This window comes from Cetorhinus maximus, chromosome 19, assembly GCF_964194155.1.
Source record: "Cetorhinus maximus chromosome 19, sCetMax3.hap1.1, whole genome shotgun sequence".
Classification (NCBI taxonomy): Eukaryota; Metazoa; Chordata; class Chondrichthyes; order Lamniformes; family Cetorhinidae; genus Cetorhinus; species Cetorhinus maximus.
In genome coordinates, this window is record NC_135897.1 from 50,212,647 (window position 1) to 50,221,687 (window position 9,041).

The window sequence follows — 9,041 nt, forward strand, 5'->3', positions numbered from 1 at the left end:
GGGAGCATTCGCCCCCTGAGTCAGCAGGCTATGGATTCAAGACCAGCTCCAGGACCTGAGCCCAAAAATCGAGGCTGAAACTCTAGTGTAGAACTGAGGGAATGCTGCCCTGATGGAGGTGCTGTCTTTCAGCTGACACATTAAACCAACATCCTTTCTGCCTTTTCAGGTGGAAGTAAAGATCCCATGGCAGTATTTCCAAGAAAAGTAAGGGAGTTATCCCTGGTTTCCTGGACAATATTTATCTCTCAACCGACATCACAAAAGCAAATTATCACTTGCTGTTTGTGGGATAGATTTGCTATCTACAAATTGGCTGCCATCTTTCCTACATTATGATAGTGGGTACACTTCAAAAAGTACTTCATTGGCTGTAAAGCACTCGGGAACGTCCTGAGGTTGTGAAAGATGCTATATAAATGCAAGCCTTTCTTTCCTTAAGAAAACAGAGTTAGACTGGATGGCAGAAAGTACTTCTTTTCACAGAGTCCTCAGCCTCCGGAATAATTTACCAGAATATGCAGTAACTATGAATGCCACAAGCCTTTAAAAGGGAGCTGGCTGAGTTCCTGAAAGTGGAAATGAAGTTGCTAGAAAAAGTAGCAAGCCTGAGGATTGGGAACAGTTTGGAATTCAGCAAAGGAGGACCAAGATGTTGATTAAGAGGAGAAAAATAGAGTACGAAAGTAAACTTGCAAAGAACATAAAAGAGGGCTGTAGAAGCTTCTATAAGTATGTAAGAAGAAAAAGATTGGTGAAGACAAATGTAGATCCTTTGCAGTCTGAAACAGGAGAATTTATAATAGAGAACAAGGAAATGGCAGAGCGATTAAACAATTACTTTAGTTCTGTCTTCATGGAAGTAGACACAGTTAACTTCCCAGAAACAGTAGGGAATCAAGGGTCTAGTGAGAAGGAGTAATTGAAGGAAATTAACATTACTAAAAAAATAGTGTTGGAGAAATTAATGGTACTGAAAGCCAATAAATCCTCTGGGCCTGATAATCTACATCCCAGGGTACAAAAGGAGGAGGCCATTGGTTGTCATCTTCCAAAATTCTGTAGATTCCAAAACAGTCCCGGCAGATTGGAGGGTAGCAAATGTAACTCCACAATTTAAAAAAGGTGGGAGGGATAAAAAAAGGAGTTACAGACTAGTTAGCCTAACATCAATAGCAGGGAAAATGCTAGTGTCCATTATAACAGGACACTTCGAAAATATCAGAGGGATTAGACAAAGTCAACATGGATTTATGAAAGAGAAATCATGTTTGACAAATGTACTGAAGTTTTTTGAAGACGTAACTAGCAGAATAGATAAGGAGGAGCCAGTGGATGTAGTGTATTTGGATTTTCAGAAAGCTTTTGATAAAGTCCCACGTAAGAAGTTAGTATGTAAAATTAAAGCACATGGGATTGGGGGTAATATATTGGCATGGATTGAGAATTGATTAGCAGGCAGGAAACAGAGAGTAGGAAGAAAAGGTTTTTTTTCGAAACAGCAGGCAGTGACTAGTGGGGTACTGCAGGGATCAGTGCTTGGACCCCAGCTATTACAATACATATATCAATGATTTGGATGAGGGAACCAAATATAATATTTCCAAGTTTGCTGATGACATGAAAGCTGGTGGGAAAGTGAGTGGTGAGGAGGATGTTAAGAGGCTTCAAAGCGATTTAGACAAGTTGAGTGAATGGACAAATACATAGCAGATGCAGTATAATGTGGATAAATGTGAAGTTACCCACTTTGGTAGGAAAAACAGAATGACAGAGTATTATTTAAATGGTGATAGATTCAGAAATATTGATGTACAAAGGGACCTGGGTGTCTTTATACACCAATCAGTGAAAGCAGGCATACAGGCGGAGCAAGCAGTTCAGAAGGCAAAATGGTATGTTGGCCTTCATTGCAAGGGGACTTGGGTACTGGAGCAAGGATGTCTTACTGCAGCTGTACAGGGCCTTAGTGATACCACACCTGGAGTATTTTGTGCAGTTTTGGTCTCCTTACCTCAGAAAGGATCCGCTTGCCATTGAGGGAGTGCATTGAAAATTCAGGTTCACCAGACTGATTCCTGGGATGGCAGATTGGGCTGACTCAGCCTGCACTGGGGTTTAGAAGAATGAGGGAGGATCTCACTGAAATGTATAAAAACTCTGACAGGGTTGGACAGACTAGATACAGGGATTATGTTTCCTTGGCTGGGGGAGGGTCTAGAACAAGGAGTCATAATCTCAGGATAAGGGATAGGCCATTTAGGACTGAGATGAGGGGAAATTTCTTCACTCAGAGGGTGGTGGACCTGTGGAATTCTCCTCCACAGAGGGTTGTTGAGGCCAAGTCATTGAATATATATAAGAAGGAAATAGATTTGTAGACTCTAAAAGTGTCAAGGGATATGGAGCGGGAGTATGACGTTAAGATAGAGGATCAGCCATGATCAGATTGAATGGCAGAGCAGGCTCGAAGGACCAAATGACCTACTCCCACTTCTATTTTCTATGTTTCTAATTAGGACCCGGAATAGACCAGACTGCCTTTCGAGTCTGTTCTGCTATTCAGTAAGGTCATGGCTGATCTTCTACGTCAAAACCACTTTCCACCTATTCGCAATATACTTTGACCCCCTTAGTTCCAAAAATCTATCAATCTCAGTCCTGAATATACTCAATGATTGATCGTCCACAACACAACCTTCTCGGGTAGAGGATTCCAAAGAATTGGGGCAAAATTTCTGGCTTGGTGGGCGGGCGTGCACCCGACAAACTCAAGCATGAAATGACGCGCATTGACATCAGGTCAGCGTCCTGACATCAACGCGCAGTTGTGCAATATTTCAGTTAGCAGGCACGCGCCAGAGTCGGCAGCATGCCCACCAACAATTAAAATGCCTATTAAAGCCATTAAATTATCAATTAAGTTAAATTTTCCGCTGCCCATCCAACCTAGCAGTTGGGCAGGTGAAAAGGCCATGCAGCCTTTGCACTTTTTAGGAAACCTCATCCATGGGCGGGATGAGGTTTCCTAAAGCAAATAAAAATAAAATAAAAACTTTAATACTTAATTAATAATGTGTCCCTGCTCATGTGACAGAGCCACTTGAGATCACAGAATCACACAGTGCATAAGAGGGCCTTCAGCCCATCCAGTCTGCAACAACATGTGAGAAACACCTGACCGACCTACCTACCTAATCCCATTTACCAGCACTTGGCCCATAGCCTTGAATGTTATGACGTGCCAAGTACTCATCCAGGTACTTCTTAAAGGATGTGAGGCAACCTGCCTCCACCACCCTCCCAGGCAGCGCATTCCAGATCGTCACCACCCTCTGGGTAAAAAGGTTTTTCCTCACATCCCCCCTAAACCTCCTGCCCCTCACCTTGAACTTATGTCCCCTTGTGACTGACTCTTCAACTAAGGGGAACAGCTGCTCCCTATCCACCCTGTCCATGCCCCTCATAATCTTGTACACCTCGATCAGGTCGCCCCTCAGTCTTCTCTGCTCCAACGAAAACAACCCAAGTCTATCCAACCTCTCTTCATAACTTAAATGTTTCATCCCAGGCAACATCCTGGTGAATCTCCTCTGCACCCCCTCCAGTGCAATCACATCCTTCCTATAATGTAGTGACCAGAACTGCAGACAGTACTCCAGCATTGGCCTCACCAAGTTCTATACAACTCCAACATGACCTCCCTACTTTTGTAATCTATGCCTCGATTGATAAAGGCAAGTGTCCCATATGCCTTTTTCACCACCCCACTAACATGCCCCTCCGCCTTCAGAGATCTATGGACACACACGTCAAGGTTCCTTTGTTCCTCAGAACTTCCTAGTGTCATGCCGTTCATTGAATACTTCCTTGTCAAATTACTCCTTCCAAAGTGTATCACCTCACACTTTTCAGGGTTAAATTCCATCTGCCACTTATCTGCCCATTTGACCATCCCGTCTATATCTTCCTGTAGCCCAAGACACTCAACCTCACTGTTAACCACCCGGCCAATCTTTGTGTCATCCGCAAACTTACTAATCCTACCCCCCCACATAGTCATCTATGTCGTTTATATAAATGACGAATAATAGGGGACCCAGCACAGATCCCTGTGGTATGCCACTGGACACTGGCTTCCAGTCACTAAAGCAGCCACTTGTCACCCTCTGTCTCCTACAACTAAGCCAATTTTGAATTCACCTTATCAAATTACCTTGTATCCCATGTGCATTTGTCTTCTTTATAAGTCTCCCATGTGGGACCTGGTCAAAGGCTTTGCTGAAATCCATATAAACTACATCAACTGCACTACCCTCATCTACACACCTGGTCACCTCCTTAAAAAATTCAATCAAATTTGTCAGGCATGACCTCCCTTTGACAAAGCCATGCTGACTATCCCTGATCAAACCTTGCCTCTCCAAGTGGAGATAGATTCTCTCTTTCAGAATTTTCTCCAATAGTTTCCCTCCCACTGACATGAGACTCACTGGTCTGTCGTTCCCTGGCTTATCTCTACAACCCTTCTTAAATAGCGGAACCACTTTAGCTGTTCTCCAGTCCTCTGGGCTTGTTACTCCTTTCTATCACCCTAGAGGGAACATGTTGAGCCTGTACCCTCCCCATTTCCTTTTTGTAGATTTCTCCACAAGTAGCTGTTCCCAGTCTACCTTGGCCAGATCCTGCCTTATTTTACTAAAGTCCACTCTCCCCCAATCCAAAAGTTTTTTTGTAACTTGTCTATTTCTTTGTCCATAACAAGCTTAAATTGTACCATGTTGTGGTCGCTATCACTAAAATGCTCCCCCACAACCACCTCAGCCACCTGTCCGGCTTCATTCCCCAGAATTAGGTCCAGCACTGCGCCGTCCCTTGTTGGACTCTCTACATATTGACCTAAAAAGTTCTCCTGTACACATTTCAAGAAATCCACTCCACCCAAGCCCTTAACACTGGCCAGAATTTTCCCGTTGGCGATTTGGGGGCGGGGCCCGTTCGCCAACAGGAAAATGACATGGGATGACGTTGGGAGGAACCTCCGACGTCATCCCGGTCCATTTAAATTTTTAGGAAGGCGGGCGGACAGCGAAATCAGCTGTTCGCCCGCCGACCTGTCAAAGGCCAATTGAGGCCATTGACAGGATCATTAAGCTCATTGAAAGACCTGCCCGTCCAACCTTAAGGTTGGCGGGCAGGCCAGGAGCCCCAGTGGGCTTCTGAAAAAAGATAAAATCTCATCCACTGGCAGGATGAGGTTTCATCTCAGTTTTTAAAAAGTTTATCAAAGTTTCACTCATATTTATTAACATGTCCCATCTCGTTTGACAGTGTCACATGAGGGGGACATGTTAATAATGCTTTTCTTTCTCTATTTTTAAAGTTTTTTAAACATTCAGCGCTCTCCCTGAGACAGCACTTTGCCTCAGGGAGCAGTGCGCTCTTTCGTGCGCATGCGCGAAAGAGCGCACTTTGACAGATGGGGAATCCCTCCACCCCCTGCACAGGAAGTGCATAGCGCTTCCCGTCGGGCAGGCCACTGGATGGGCCTTAATTGGCCTGCCCACTCAAAATGGCTGCCGGCCTCATTTCGGCGGCGGAGTTTGGCTGCCGGCCCGCCCGCCCATCAAGGTCAAAATTTTGGCCACTATGTCTATCCCAATTAATGTTGGGAAAGTTGAAATCACCTAATATAATTACCCTATTGTTATTGTTTTTACACACCTCTGCAATTTGTGCAAATATTTGCTCCTCAATTTCCCGCTGACTATATAATAAACACCTGACAATGTGGCTGCTCCTTTTTTATCCCTGAGCTCTACCCACAAAGCTTCATTTGATGCCCCCTCCAAGATATCATCTCTCCTTACTGCCACTGGATGGGCCTTAATTGGCCTGCCAACATGAAATCGCCTTCCAGCCTCCATCACGGGCAGCGGTCAGCTTCCCAACTGTCCAACAAGGGCAAGATTCTCCCCTTGAATTATAAAATGTAGATACAGTTAGCATTGGCTGGCATTATATTTTATTGCAATCTTATCACAGGATATTTATGGGTGAGAAAATCCTTTGGCCCATGTTAAGACATCCATCCCGATTAACTCCACACCCATTGCTGCATTTGATTGTCTCTTAAATAATTCCAGGATTCTCATTCCAAATGTATGTTGTATGTGCAGAATCACCTCCTGACGTCAGTCCTAATGTTATCTTTTACTAATTTAAACAAATTTGCCCCCTTAGTCTGTTCCCACAGCTTAGTTTAATGTAGTATTCTGTATTGACCTTTCCTATACCATTTCCTACCTTGTATACCCCTATAAAATCACTTCAGATACTTTCTCTTCAGGCTGAAAAACCCAAGTTTCTCGAGTCTTTCTTCATACCTCAGACCCCTGACACGAGAGGTCGGACTTGTGGCTCTTCTCAGCTTTGTAGCCAATGATTTTAGGTCTCCCTTGTTCCCCAGTGACCAGAACCAGGCACACTTTTCAAGGTGTGGTCTTACTGGAACACTGTACAGTTTGATCATGATCTGTAATCTACTGTTTGGGCTACGTCACTCAACATTGTATTGACTTTAATAATAATCCTATTGGCTTTGTTCATTGCTGCTCTCTGCAGCTCTAGCAACTTGCATGAAGATCTTTAAGGGCCAGAGATGAATTTCCCAGCAATTGTTCCTAAATATTTTAGTTTTTTGCCTCAGAAGACTGGGGGATGGGTCGGTGTATGTAGGCTGCACTGTGCCTGCATGGGACACAAGAGGCGAACCAGATGACTTTTTCTCATTGTCTTTTCTCCATCTTTTTTTATAAGTTGTCACTAAATTGGACAACTTTTATTTGACCTCAGAAGACATCACAATACTCTGATGCTTGAAATGTAGTTAGGTAATATTCTGTTTCCATGGCAACTCTCATTGTGATCTTTCAGCATTGGATTTAAACACTTATACAGTATTTATTTAAAAAATCAAATTTTATGTTTCAAAATGTGCTATGCACTTTTTGGTGAAAATGTTTGCACATTGTACTCAATGATTTCAATTGCAGGTCTCATGGACTAAATTAGCAAGAAAGATAAAACCAGGTGCCTGGAAATAAATGCATAAAATGCAAAAAAAAAAATCAGGTCCTAAGCAGCAGCACAAAAATAGCAGATAATGTCATACAATAAGCAACAGAAAAATTTAGATGAGATTCACCTCTTCTCTTTACAATCCAGCCCATCCACAGATTGCTTCACTCATTTTACATGGTGGAGTAATGCTTCCTGTAAGGAAGCAGTCACAAAGCTAACCAATTGATCACTGGATTTATGTTTAAATATTTTCCACAGCCACAATGAGGCATGTGTCTTCCAAACCTCAGCACTTTCTCCTGGCCACAAAATGTGGCGTGTTGTAAACCAGGCAATAAATTATGTATTTGATTTTCCAGCCTTCACTCTCCCTTAACATGGTTCCTCACCACCAGTCAAGTCTTATAAAACAAGTTTATAATGCAGGGTGCAATTTTCAGAGTTCAACATTTTGGAAGGATTGAAGGGCTCACCGGCCAATCAGGAATATCAAGAAATTGCAGGGGTGCTGCCCATGATTTTCCACCCAAATGGTTGTTGGCTGCCTGGAAAGTCAGGAACACACTTGCCATCATTTTTGTGTGGTGGCAGGGAGGTTTGCAAGTAGTGTCACCTGAGAGAGATTTTCATCCATGCCAATTCCTTTCATCCCATTAATAATGGGTACTGCTTCAATGTGGCTTCAGGTCTAATAGAAAACAGATTGTTAACATTTTCAGGTTTTACTTAGATGTTCTCTCAGGTTAAGTGTCACTTCTCTCTTCCATGAACAGATTTAGTGTCCTTTATCATCAGGAGTTCATTTTCACTACCCTGTATCCAGGTGCATGGTAATGTGACCTGGGATGTAACAGTAACACAAGATACTGTAACAAACTGCATATGTTCCCATGTGTACTTCCCCAAGTTTCTGAAATTCAGAATTGTTCATGCTTTAGTGAGCCAAGATCAAATGCAAACATTCAAACTATCTTGTTTTACAGTTAACAAGCAAATAGTTAGAGTAACAACTATTGCTGAATTCCAGATTTAGTAAGAATCCATCCCACATTGTCCCTATTAGTGAACTAAGTATTGTCTTTTGGCCAACTTTATCACCGAATCAGACCAAAACTTTCTGTCTGAACCACTCAGCTCCCTTATTAAGGTAGCCTTAACTCGGCCCTTCTCTACATCCTTCTGCCAAACTTACCAATTGACTGAGAACATTTGTTCCCAGTTGCTGTTGTTCCCATTCTAAAAAGGAAGGTTAGCACTTGATAATCAAACCCTTCCTTTGCAGGAGTTTATCAGTGGAGCTCCCAGTTATATCAACTCAAAAGGTTAACATCTAATCCCTAATTTGTGAATGTTGACTGGGGTTTCTTGAGCAAACCTTCATTAACTCAGACAATCTAGATGAATGTTTTGTCTGATCTCTGATCTGCATGTGGTTGTTCTGCAAAATTGACCCCAACATTTATCTTAAAAGTAACATTTTAATAAAAGTTTCACCACGCCCATTTCCATAACAAAATCATAGAATAGATTCGTAGAATGAGGAAAAATCCCAAAGTGTGAAATTTGCTAACAATGAAGTTGCGTTGGCCACTATGGCACTTGACCCTGCAATGTCCTTTTCACTAACACATACGCCAAATTTAGAGAGCTGTCCCACAGACAGCAACCTGACATAGAAACGCTCACAGAATTGTACCTTTCAGCCAACGTCCCTGATTCCTCCATCACTATCCCTGGGTATGTCCTCTCCCACCAACAGGACAGACCCACGAGAGGTGACGGCACAATAGTTTATGTTGAATCATAGAACGTTCACAGCCCAGAAGGAGGCTATTCAGCCCATTGTGTCTGTGCTGTCTCTCTGTAAGAGCTACTCGGCCAGTCCCACTCCCCTGCCTTTTCCTGGCAGCTCTGCAAATCTTTCTGTTCAAATAATTATCTAGTTCCCTTTGAAAGCC